Source organism: Salmo trutta, chromosome 1 (assembly GCF_901001165.1).
Source record: "Salmo trutta chromosome 1, fSalTru1.1, whole genome shotgun sequence".
Lineage (NCBI taxonomy): Eukaryota > Metazoa > Chordata > Actinopteri > Salmoniformes > Salmonidae > Salmo > Salmo trutta.
Genome location: NC_042957.1, coordinates 73,433,574 through 73,447,487, shown reverse-complemented (window position 1 = coordinate 73,447,487; position 13,914 = coordinate 73,433,574).

Here is a 13,914-nt window from a genome sequence, read left to right as displayed (position 1 = left end):
GTCTATATCGCAATGCGTATTTTTCTGGCGCAGTGCTCAGATTATTGCAAAGTGTGATTTCCCAGTAAGGTTAATTTTAAATCTGGCAAGTCCATTGCGTTCAAGAGATGTAAATCTATAATTCTTTGAATGACAATATAATATTTTACCAATGTTTTCTAATATTAATTAATTATTTTGTTGTCATGACTTGACTGCCGGTATTGGAGGGAAACGATTTCCTGAACATCAACGCCATAGTAAAATGCTGTTTTTAGATATAAATATGAACTTGATAGAACTAAAAATGCATGCATTGTCTAACATAATGTCCTAGGAGTGTCATCTGATGGAGATTGTAAAAGGTTAGTGCATAATTTTAGCTGATTTTATGGTTTTGGTGACGCCTGTCTTTGAATCGACAACTACACACAGCTATTGTCAATGTACTCTCCTAACATAACCTAACTTTATGCTTTCCCCGTAAAACCTTTTTGAAATCGGAAAACGTGGTTAGATTAAGGAGATGTTTATCTTTCAAAGGCTGTAAGTTAGTTGTATGTTTGAGAAATTTGAATTTTGACATTTATTTGGTTTCAAATTTGCCGCTCTTGAAATGCACCTGCTGTTGATAGGGTGCGCCACGGGTGGCACGCTAACGTCCCACATAGCCCCAAGAAGTTAATTAAGAAGAATCCTATAGTGTCAGCTAAAGACTTACAGAAATCTCTGGAACATGTTAACATCTCTGTTGACGAGTCTACGATATGTAAAACACTTAACAAAAATGGTGTTCATGAGAGGACACCACTGAAAAAGCCACTGCTGTCCAAAAAAGCATTGTGGACAGATGAAACTACAGTTGAGTTGTTTGCAAGGAACACTATGTGTGGAGAAATAAAGGCACAGCACACCAACATCAAAAACGTATCCCAACTGTAAAGTATGGTGGAGGGAGTATCATGGTTTGGGGCTGCTTTGGACCTGGACAGCTTTCTATCATCAACCGAAAAAACGAATTCCCAAGTTTATCAAGACATTTTGCAGGAGAATGTAAGGCTATTTGTCCGCCAATTGAAGCGCAACAGAAGTTGGGTGTTGCAACAGGACAACGACCCAAAACACAGAAGTAAATCAACAACAGAATGGCTTCAGCAGAAGAAAACACGCCTTCTGGAGTGGCCCAGTCAGAGTCCTGACCTCAACCCGATTGAGATGCTGTGGCATGACCTCAAGAGAGCAGTTCACACCAGACATCCAAAGAATATTGCTGAACTGAAACAGTTTTGTAAAGAGGAATGGTCCAAAATTCTTCTACACCTCCTCCCATCTTAATGCTCCTATCTCTGTGTTTTAATGAATACCTGTCTGTACTCTGAAGTGTTTTAACAGAACACTTCCTCCACATCACCAGTACAGTGGCTTGCGAAAGTATTCACCCCCCTCGGCATTTTCCCTATTTTGTTGCCTTACAACCTGGTATTAAAATAGATTTTTTGGGGGGGTTTGTATCATTTGATTCACACAACATGCCTGCCACTTTGACGATGCAAAATATATTTTCTTGTGAAACAAACAAGAAATAAGACAAAAAATACAGAACCTGAGTGTGCATAACACTAGCCCATTCTTCAAGGCAAAACTGCTCCAGCTCTTTGAAATTGGATGGGTTCCGCTGTTGTACAGCAATCTATAAGTCATACCACAGATTCTCATTTGGATTGAGGTTTTCTTTAATTGGCCTAGTATGGTTTCCAATCAGATGCAGCTGTCTATCATTGTCTCTGATTGGGAATCATACTTAGGCAGCCCTTTTTCCCTCCTTCAGTGTTGGATCTTGTTTTTGTATTGCTAGTATAGCCTGCAGAATGTGACGGTCGTTTTCCGTTGTTTTTGTTTTGATTTAGTGTTCTGAGTTAAATAAAGTAAATATCATGAGCACTTACCACGCTGCACCTTGGTCTACTCCTTTCGACGATGAGCGTCACACAGAGATGTTCGATCAGGTTCATGTCTGGGCTCTGGCTGGGCCACTCAAGGACATACAGAGTCTTGTACCGAAGCCACTCGTGTTGTTTTGGCTGTGTGCTTAGAGTCGTTGACCTGTTGGAAGTTGAACCTTCGCCCAAGTCTGAGGACCTGAGTGCTCTGGAGCAGGTTTCCATCAAGGATTTCTCTGTACTTTGCTCCGTTCATCTTACCCTCGATCCTGACTAGTCTCCCAGTCCCTGCCACTTAAAAACATCTACACAGCATGATGCTGCCACCACCATGCTTCACCGTAGGGATGGTGCCAGGTTTCCTCTAGATGTGACACTTGGCATTCAGGTCAAAGAGTTTAATCTTGTTTCATCAGACCAGAAAATCGTGTTTCTCATGATCTGAGAGTCCTTTAGGTGCCTTTTGGCAAACTCCAAGCGGTCTGTCATGTGCCTTTTACTGAGAAGTGGCTTCCGTCTGGTCACTCTACCATAAAGGCCTGATTGGTGGAGTGCTGCAGAGATGGTTGTCCTTCTGGAAGGTTGTCCCATCTCCACAGAGGAACTTTGGAGCTCTGTCAGAGTGACCATCGGGTTCTTGGTCACCTCCCTGACTAATGTCCTTCTCCCCTGATTGCTCAGTTTGGCCGGAGAGCCAGCTCTAGGAGCTTCTTCCATTTAAGAATGATGGAAGCCACTGTGTGCTTGGGGACCTTCAATGCTGCAGAAATATTTTGGTTCCCTTCCCCAGATCTGTGCCTCGACACAATCCTGTCTTGGAGCTCTACGGACAATTCCTTCGACCTCATGGCTTGGTTTTTGCTCTGACATGCACTGTCAACTGTGAGACCTTACATAGACAGGTGTGTGCCTTTCCAAATCATGTCCAATCAATTGAATTTACCACAGGTGGACTCCAATCAAGCTATAGAAACATCTCAAGGATGATCAATGGAAACAGGATGCACCTGAGCTCAATTTCTAGTCTCTTAGCAAAGGGTCTGAAAACGCATATAAATAAGATATTTATGTTTGTTATTTTTAAGAAATTTCCAAATTTTCTAAAAACGTATTTTTGCTTTGTCATTATGGGGTATTGTGTGTAGATTGATGAGGATTATTGTTTTTTAAATACATGTTATTATTAGGCTGTAATGTAACAAAATGTGGATAAAGGGAAGGGGTCTGAATACTTTCTGAATGTACTGTATTTCTCACAGATCCAGAGTAGCCCTGCAGCAAACAAGGTATCATTTAAGGCATCGTACTGCATCCAAAACATTCCACAGCTCTCCCTTCTGCCACCATTAGGTTCACCAGGATGCCAGAACCTATAAAGGCAAGACAGAAAATAGGTTTACTCACTCTACAGAATGTTTACGAATTTCCGGCCAAGGGTGGTCCATTTAAAACTCATTCCTTCCTCTCTCGCCCCTTGCCCTGCAAGTGTACAGTTGAAGTCGGAAGTTTACATACACCTTACATTTAAACTCAGTTTTTCACAATTCCTGACATTTAATCCTAGTAAAAATGTCCTGTCTTAGGTCAGTTAGGATCACCACTTTATTTTAAGTATGTGAAATGTCAGAATAATAGTAGAGTTATTTATTTCAGCTTTTACTTCGTTCATCACATTCCCAGTGGGTCAGAAGTTTACATACACTCAATGAGTATTTGGTAGCATTGCCTTTAAATTGTTGAACTTTGTTCAAACGTTTCGGGGAATCTTCCACAAGCTTTTCACAATAAGTTGGGTGAATTTTGGCCCATTCCTCCTGACAGAGCTGATGTAACTGAGTCAGGTTTGTAGGCCTCCTTGCTTGCACAAGCTTTTTCAGTTCTGCCCACACATTTTCTATGGGATTGAGGTCAGGACTTTGTTGTCCTTAAGCCACAACTTTGGAAATATGCTTGGAGTCATTGTCCATTTGGAAGAACCATTTGCGACCAAGCTTTAACTTCCTGACTGATGTCTTGAGATGTTGCTTCAATATATCCACATAATTTTCCTTCCTCAGAATGCCATCTATTTTGTGAAGTGCTCCAGTCCCTCCTGCAGCAAAGCACCCCCACAACATGATGCTGCCACCCCCATGCTTCACGGTTGGGATGGTGTTCCTGTCACGTCTTCCGCCAAAGTCGGTCACTCTCCTTGTTCGTTCGGCAGTCGACGTCACTGGCCTTCTAGCCATCGCGATCCACTTTCCATTTTCCATTTGTTTTGTCTTTGTTTTACACACCTGGTTTCAATTCCACAATTACATGTTCTTTATTTAACCCTCTGTTTTCCCCATGGTTTTTGTGCGTGTTTGTTTTATGTATTTCGGTCCGTTTGTGTGGGCTTGGTATATCTACATGTATTTGGTGATTTTGAGTAAAGTTACTGTTATTACTCATCTCTGCTGTCGTGCGCCTGACTCCTCTGCACCAGCTACACCCAGACCATTACAGTTCTTCGGCTTGCATGTATCCCCCTTTTTCCTCCAAACATAACGATGGTCATTATGGCCAAACAATTATATTTTTGTTTCATCAGACCAGAGGACAATTCTCCAAAAAGTACGATCTTCGTCCCCATGTGCAGTTGCAAACCGTAGTCTGGCTGTTTTATGGTGGTTTTGGAGCAGTGACTTCATCCTTGCTGAGCGGCTTTTCAGGTTATGTCGATATACGACTCGTTTTACTGTGGATATAGATACTTTTGTACCTGTTTCCTCCAGCATCTTCACAAGGTCCTTTGCTGTTGTTCTGGGATTGATTTGCGGTTTTCGCACCAAAGTACATTCATCTCTAGGAGACAGAACGCGTCTTCTTCCTGAGCGTTATGGTGGCTGCGTGGTCCCATGGTGTTTATACTTGCATACTATTGTTTGTACAGATGAACGTGGTACCTTCAGGCGTTTGGAAATTGCTCCCAAGGATGTACCAGACTTACAGTGAGGGAAAAAAGTATTTGATCCCCTGCTGATTTTGTAGGTTTGCCCACTGACTAAGAAATGATCAGTCTATAATTTTAATGGTAGGTTTATTTGAACAGTGAGAGACAGAATAACAACAAAAGAATCCAGAAAAACGCATGTCAAAAATGTTATAAATTGATTTGCATTTTAATGAGGGAAATAAGTATTTGACCCCCTCTCAATCAGAAAGATTTCTGGCTCCCAGGTGTCTTTTATACAGGTAACGAGCTGAGATTAGGAGCACACACTTAAAGGGAGTGCTCCTAATCTCAGTTTGTTACCTGTATAAAAGACACCTGTCCACAGAAGCAATCAATCAGATTCCAAACTCTCCACCATGGCCAAGACCAAAGAGCTCTCCAAGGATGTCAGGGACAAGATTGTAGACCTACACAAGGCTGGAATGGGCTACAAGACCATCACCAAGCAGCTTGGTGAGAAGGTGACAACAGTTGGTGCGATTTTGCGCAAATGGAAGAAACATAAAAGAACTGTCAATCTCCCTCGGCCTGGGACTCCATGCAAGATCTCACCTCGTGGAGTTGCAATGATCATGAGAACGGTGAGGAATCAGCCCAGAACTACACGGGAGGATCTTGTCAATGATCTCAAGGCAGCTGGGACCATAGTCACCAAGAAAACAATTGGTAACACACGATGCCGTGAAGGACTGAAATCCTGCAGCGCCCGCAAGGTCCCCCTGCTCAAGAAAGCACATATACATGCCCGTCTGAAGTTTGCCAATGAACATCTGAAGGATTCAGAGGACAACTGGGTGAAAGTGTTGTGGTCAGATGAGACCAAAATGGAGCTCTTTGGCATCAACTCAACTCGCCGTGTTTGGAGGAGGAGGAATGCTGCCTATGACCCCAAGAACACCATCTCCACCGTCAAACATGGAGGTGGAAACATTATGCTTTGGGGGTGTTTTTCTGCTAAGGGGACAGGACAACTTCACCGCATCAAAGGGACAATGGACGGGGCCATGTACCATAAAATCTTGGGTGAGAACCTCCTTCCCTCTGCCAGGGCATTGAAAATGGGTCGTGGATGGGTATTCCAGCATGACAATGACCCAAAACACACGGCCAAGGCAACAAAGGAGTGGCTCAAGAAGAAGGACATTAAGGTCCTGGAGTAGCCTAGCCAGTCTCCAGACCTTAATCCCATAGAATATCTGTGGAGGGAGCTGAAGGTTCGAGTTGCCAAACGTCAGCCTCGAAACCTTAATGACTTGGAGAAGATCTGCAAAGAGGAGTGGGACAAAATCCCTCCTGAGATGTGTGCAAACCTGGTGGCCAACTTCAAGAAACGTCTGACCTCTGTGATTGCCAACAAGGGTTTTGCCACCAAGTGCTAAGTCATGTTTTGCAGAGGGGTCAAATACTTATTTCCCTCATTAAAATGCAAATCATTTTATAACATTTTTGACATGCGTTTTTCAGGATTTTTGTTGTTGTTATTCTGTCTCTCACTGTTCAAATAAACCTACCATTAAAATTCTAGACTGATCATTTCTTTGTCAGTGGGCAACTGTACAAAATCAGCAGGGGATCAAATACTTTTTTCCCTCACTGTATGGAGGTCTACAATTTCTTTGAGGTCTTGGCGGATTTCTTTTAATTTTCCCAAGATGTCAAGCAAAGAGGCACTGCGTTTGAAGGTAGGCCTTGAAACACATCCACAGGTACACCTCCAATTGACTCAAATGATGTCAATTGTCCTATCAGAAGCTTCTAAAGCCATGACATAATTTTCTGGAATTTTCCAAGCTGTTAAAAGGCACAGTCAACATAATGTATGTAAACGTCTGAACCACTGGAATTGTGATACAGTGAATTATAAGTGAAATAATCTGTCTGTAAACAATTGTTGGAAAAATGACTTGTGTCATGCACAAAGTAGATGTACTAACTGACTTGCCAAAACTATAGTTTGTTAACAAGTCATTTGTGGAGTGGTTGAAAAACTAGTTTTAATGACTCCAACCTAGGTGTATGTAAACTTCTGACTTCAAGTGTATACTCGTCAGACGTCATGATACGTCATCTGAAGTGTCTACTTCATCTGAGGGCTGAGGGGAGAGGGTGTGTCTTTTAAGTGTTTGGACTGCAGCCTTAGACTCACTGGAGAGGAAGTAACAGCTGCAGTCAAACTTCCTCTGTCTACCAGGACAACCGCTTCTCGCTGTTTCACAACAAAATAATAATAATAATAACAACAATAACAATAATAACATCAATAATAGTAGGAGTAATAATAATAACAATAATAATAATAATAATAACATCAATAATAATAATAATAATAATAATAATAATAATAATAATAACAGCAGTACATATCACATGCTGTACACCACAATTCACTGGATAAGATATTAATCAGTAAAAAAAAATTAAACACCAGCTCACAGACCACAAGTCAAATTCCAAACCAACAGGTCTCTCTCCCTCTGTAACTGGTCCCTTTCCTCAGTCAGGTTGTTATATACTCTGTCATCTGTAAAGGATCATAACATCTAAAAGATACTGAGTAAAACATCATGGCTTTAGTAGCCAACACTTATAACAAGATGATAAGCAATTAATATATGAACTCACAGTAGAGGTACAGTCCTATGATCCCAGCCAGTAACATATGAACTCACAGTAGAGGTACAGTCCTATGATCCCAGCCAGAAACATATGAACTCACAGTAGAGGTACAGTCCTATGATCCCAGCCAGTAACATATGAACTCACAGTAGAGGTACAGTCCTATGATCCCAGCCAGTAACATATGAACTCACAGTAGAGGTACAGTCCTATGATCCCAGCCAGTAACATATGAACTCACAGTAGAGGTACAGTCCTATGATCCCAGCCAGTAACATATGAACTCACAGTAGAGGTACAGTCCTATGATCCCAGCCAGAAACATATGAACTCACAGTAAAGGTACAGTCCTATGATCCCAGCCAGTAACATATGAACTCACAGTAGAGGTACAGTCCTATGATCCCAGCCAGTAACATATGAACTCACAGTAGAGGTACAGTCCTATGATCCCAGCCAGTAACATATGAACTCACAGTAGAGGTACAGTCCTATGATCCCAGCCAGTAACATATGAACTCACAGTAGAGGTACAGTCCTATGATCCCAGCCAGTAACATATGAACTCACAATAGAGGTACAGTCCTATGATCCCAGCCAGAAACATATGAACTCACAGTAGAGGTACAGTCCTATGATCCCAGCCAGTAACATATGAACTCACAGTAGAGGTACAGTCCTATGATCCCAGCCAGAAACATATGAACTCACAGTAGAGGTACAATCCTATGATCCCAGCCAGTAACATATGAACTCACAGTAGAGGTACAGTCCTATGATCCCAGCCAGTAACATATGAACTCACAGTAGAGGTACAGTCCTATGATCCCAGCCAGTAACATATGAACTCACAGTAGAGGTACAGTCCTATGATCCCAGCCAGTAACATATGAACTCACAGTAGAGGTACAGTCCTATGATCCCAGCCAGTAACATATGAACTCACAGTAGAGGTACAGTCCTATGATCCCAGCCAGAAACATATGAACTCACAGTAGAGGTACAGTCCTATGATCCCAGCCAGTAACATATGAACTCACAGTAGAGGTACAGTCCTATGATCCCAGCCAGTAACATATGAACTCACAGTAGAGGTACAGTCCTATGATCCCAGCCAGTAACATATGAACTCACAGTAGAGGTACAGTCCTATGATCCCAGCCAGTAACATATGAACTCACAGTAGAGGTACAGTCCTGTGATCCCAGCCAGTAACATATGAACTCACAGTAGAGGTACAGTCCTGTGATTCCAGCCAGTAACATATGAATTCACAGTAGAGGTACAGTCCTATGATCCCAGCCAGTAACATATGAACTCACAGTAGAGGTACAGTCCTATGATCCCAACCAGTAACATATGAACTCACAGTAGAGGTACAGTCCTATGATCCCAGCCAGTAACATATGAACTCACAGTAGAGGTACAGTCCTATGATCCCAACCAGTAACATATGAACTCACAGTAGAGGTACAGTCCTATGATCCCAGCCAGTAACATATGAACTCACAGTAGAGGTACAGTCCTATGATCCCAACCAGTAACATATGAACTCACAGTAGAGGTACAGTCCTATGATCCCAGCCAGTAACATATGAACTCACAGTAGAGGTACAGTCCTATGATCCCAGCCAGTAACATATGAACTCACAGTAGAGGTACAGTACTATGATCCCAGCCAGAGGAAAACACTCAGCAGCCCCAGACACACTGCTGCAGCTCTTAAAAGTCTCTTCTCTGGTTGCGAAGACTCTGTGTGTGTGTGTGTGTGCCTATGTTTATACTCTACCTGAGTGTTCAGCTCCTGGTCTGCTCCTTGGGGTAACATGTTTCTCAAGTCAGCAAGCTTGATGGTGTCTTGAGTTTCATAGATGGGCTCCTCATAGATGTGGTTTTCTCCCAACATCTTCATTGGCATAAACAATGTCCCCAGACATCTCCGTGGTCTACCACTATCTCAACTTGAGAGCCGTTCAGTCAGTCTGGGATTACTATATGTGACAGTAACCAGGATGCACAGGGAACTGTCTACCATGAAGATATAGAGAGGGAAGAAAGAAAACCAAGGACGTATGTTGACAGATTTTTACCAACATGATATGTTACAGCCTCAAGCTAATTCAGGAGGTTTCCCTAAATCCCCACCCCTTCCTTTTCACATGTTGTTTATGTAGCTGATGTGAAATGGCTAGCTAGTTAGAAGTGCCCAATAGTACCATTCACTAGGTCACTCTGAAACCTCGCAGTGGTTGTTCCCTGGCTCAACAAAGACCACAGCTGTTGTGGAGCGACTGGTAACGATGATGTATGGGTGACGTGTTGACGTGTCCAGCCTGGTTTATGCCCAGGTTGGGGCGAGGAGGAGGACACAATCAACACTGGTACATTAACTCCCAAACATTCAAGTGGTCTGTATCAGAGGCTGGTGGGAGAAGCTATAGGAGGACAGGCTCATTGTAATGGCTGGAATGGAATTAATGAAACGGATTCAAAAACTTGCCATCCTCCTATAGCTCCTCCCACCAGCCTCCTCTGGTATGTATGTATGTATTACACATCAACCTGTTCAGGAGATCCACATCTACCAATATGGGTTGATTGACTCTTTCAGTGACAGCCACTGAAAAACCGCTGCGCCTGAGTGGAGCAAGAGGCATCATTACAGTTCCTGGTTCTAATCCAGGCTGTGTTACATCTGGCTGTGATTGGGAGTCCCATAGGGTGGCGCACAATTGGCTGGGGTAGGCCGTCATTGTAAATAAGAATTTGGTCTTAACTGACTTGCCTAGTTAAATAAAGGCTACTGTCACGACTTCCGCCGAAGTCGGTCCCTCTCCTTGTTCGGGCGGCGTTCGGCGGTCAACGTCACTGACCTTCTAGCCATCGCTGATCCACTTTTCATTTTCCATTTGTTTTGTCTTTGTCTTACACACCTGGTTTCAATCCCCCAATTACTTGTTCATTATTTAACCCTCTGTTCCCCCATGTTTGTTTGTGAGTAATTGTTTGTCTTGTATACGGTCCGTTATTGTGGGCTCGGTATAGTGTGTTGTATTTGTGAATACTTGAGTAAATCCGTTGATTACTCTTATCTGCTGTCCTGCACCTGACTCTCTACACCAGCTACACACAGGCCGATTACAGCTACACACACATCTTTTGCGGCACTTATAGGAGAGCAACAAACAAATGAGAATTCATTAGGATTTTAACGTAACTGAATAATTCAGTGGAAGACTAACTACCAATGATCATTAACTGACATATTGTGATATCTCAATGAAACCCATACAGGCATCTCCAGGCACAGTACATGTAATGGTTATGGGACTATCATCAATGGACAAAAATATAATTGCAGTATATATTTGAATTGGAAATAGTAGAACACACTGCATGCATGAGTGTGATCTTATCAGAAGCTGAAATTATTGACTTCATGGGGTATCTGATGTCTGATGTGAAAGCATTGACTTCATGGTGTATCTGACGTCTGAAGTGAAGGTATTGACTTCATGGTGTATCTGACGTCTGAAGTGAAGGTATTGACTTCATGGTGTATCTGACGTCTGATGTGAAGGTATTGACTTCATGGTGTGTCTGATGTCTGAAGTGAAGGTATTGACTTCATGGTGTATCTGACGTCTGAAGTGAAGGTATTGACTTCATGGTGTATCTGACGTCTGAAGTGAAGGTATTGACTTCATGGTGTGTCTGATGTCTGAAGTGAAGGTATTGACTTCATGTTGTATCTGACGTCTGAAGTGAAGGTATTGACTTCATGGTGTATCTGACGTCTGAAGTGAAGGTATTGACTTCATGGTGTATCTGACGTCTGATGTGAAGGTATTGACTTCATGGTGTATCTGATGTGAAGGTATTGACTTCATGGTGTATCTGACGTCTGATGTGAAGGTATTGACTTCATGGTGTATCTGACGTCTGATGTGAAGGTATTGACTTCATGGTGTATCTGACGTCTGATGTGAAGGTATTGACTTCATGGTGTATCTGACGTCTGATGTGAAGGTATTGACTTCATGGTGTATCTGACGTCTGATGTGAAGGTATTGACTTCATGGTGTATCTGACGTCTGAAGTGAAGGTATTGACTTCATGGTGTATCTGATGTCTGATGTGAAGGTATTGACTTCATGGTGTGTCTGACGTCTGATGTGAAGGTATTGACTTCATGGTGTGTCTGATGTGAAGGTATTGACTTCATGGTGTATCTGATGTCTGATGTGAAGGTATTGACTTCATGGTGTGTCTGATGTGAAGGTATTGACTTCATGGTGTATCTGATGTGTAACTATATAACTACTAGTACACATGAATCTACAAGCTCAAAAAATAAGAATGAATTGTACTACAGTTTTTTACAATCGGTAACATCTTTTGTCCAATCTGTAGTCACATTTTCAAAATTCTAAACACAATTAGCACAACATCCGTCTGTTGTGGACCATACCATTAACACAATTCATGTTGTTTTCATGTTGTTTTCAATATGCAGTCAACTAACACGTTTCTAAAATGCTTACATTTTCTTTACATACAAGCTTACCCAATACCAAAATGATGGATCTTTCTTGTCTTATTTACAAATGCTTGCACACAGCATGCCAGAAATGAAGACCTAATGTTCAAAACCTTAAATATAGTACAAAGCCTCTACTTCTGCAACAACAGCAGCTCAAAAGCTGTATTGAAACAGCTGATACGCATTTTTGAATGAACAGATCATTGAAACATTGAGAAAATGTTGTGTAAAATAAACCAACCACAGCTGATTCCAATCTCAATCGGAGACATAGCCAGGTGTTGAAGTTCTTTCAATTACATGGACATACACAGTACAAAGGGGACTCTTTGGATTGATTTTGTTAAATGTGGATACAGAACAACACAGAGGAGCAGAGAGAGAAAAAATTGTCTGGACAAGGGAGAGGAATAGTTGGACCAGGGAGAGGAATAGTTGGACCAGGGAGAGGAGTAACTGGACCAGGGAGAGGAGTAGCTGGACCAGGGAGAGGAATAGTTGGACCAGGGAGAGGAATAGTTGGACCAGGGAGAGGAATAGTTGGACCAGGGAGAGGAATAGTTGGACCAGGGAGAGGAATAGTTGGACCAGGGAGAGGAGTAACTGGACCAGGGAGAGGAATAGTTGGACCAGGGAGAGGAATAGTTGGACCAGGGAGAGGAATAGCTGGACCAGGGAGAGGAATAGTTGGACCAGGGAGAGGAATAGTTGGACCAGGGAGAGGAATAGCTGGACCAGGGAGAGGAATAGTTGGACCAGGGAGAGGAATAGTTGGACCAGGGAGAGGAATAGCTGGACCAGGGAGAGGAGTAGCTGGACCAGGGAGAGGAGTAGCTGGACCAGGGAGAGGAGTAGCTGGACCAGGGAGAGGAATAGTTGGACCAGGGAGAGGCATAGTTGGACTAGGGAGAGGAGTAGCACGTGCTCCAGCAGGTATATCTCACTGGTCACTCCCAAAGCCAATTCCTCCTTTGGCCGCCTCTCCTTCCAGTTCTCTGCTGCCAATGACTGGAACGAACTGCAAAAATCTCTGAAGCTGGAGACTCTTACCTCCCTCACTAGCTTTAAGCACCAGCTGTCAGAGCAGCTCACAGATCACTGCACCTGTCCATAGCTCATCTGTAAATAGCCCATCCAATCTACCTCATTCCCAAATTGTATTTATTTACTTATTTATCTTGCTCCTTTGCACCCCAATATCTCAACTTGCACATTCATCTTCTGCACATCCTACCATTCCAGTGTTTAATTGCTATATTGAAATTACTTCGCCACCATGGCCTATTTATTGCCTTACCTCCCTTATCCTACCTCATTTGCACACACTGTATATAGACTTTTTCTACTGTATTATTGACTGTATGTTTGTTTATTCCATGTGTAACTCTGTGTTGTTGTTTGTGTTGCACTGCTTTGTTTTATCTTGGCCAGGTCGCAGTTGTAAATGAGAACTTGTTCTCAACTAGCCTACCTGGTTAAATAAAGGTGAAATAAAAAAGGAATAGTTGGACCAGGCAGAAGAGTATTGACAGGCAGAGGAGTAGTTGGACCAGGCAGAGGAGTAGTTGGACCAGGGAGAGGAGTAGCTGAACCAGGCAGAGGAGTAGTTGCACCAGGGAGAGGAGTAGCTGAACCAGGCAGAGGAGTAGTTGGACCAGGGAGAGGAATAGTTGGACCAGGCAGAGGAGTTTTGACAGGCAGAGGAGTAGTTGGACCAGGCAGAGGAGTAGTTGGACCAGGGAGAGGAGTAGCTGAACCAGGCAGAGGAGTAGTTGCACCAGGGAGAGGAGTAGCTGAACCAGGCAGAGGAGTAGTTGGACCAGGGAGAGGAATAGTTGGACCAGGCAGAGGAGTTT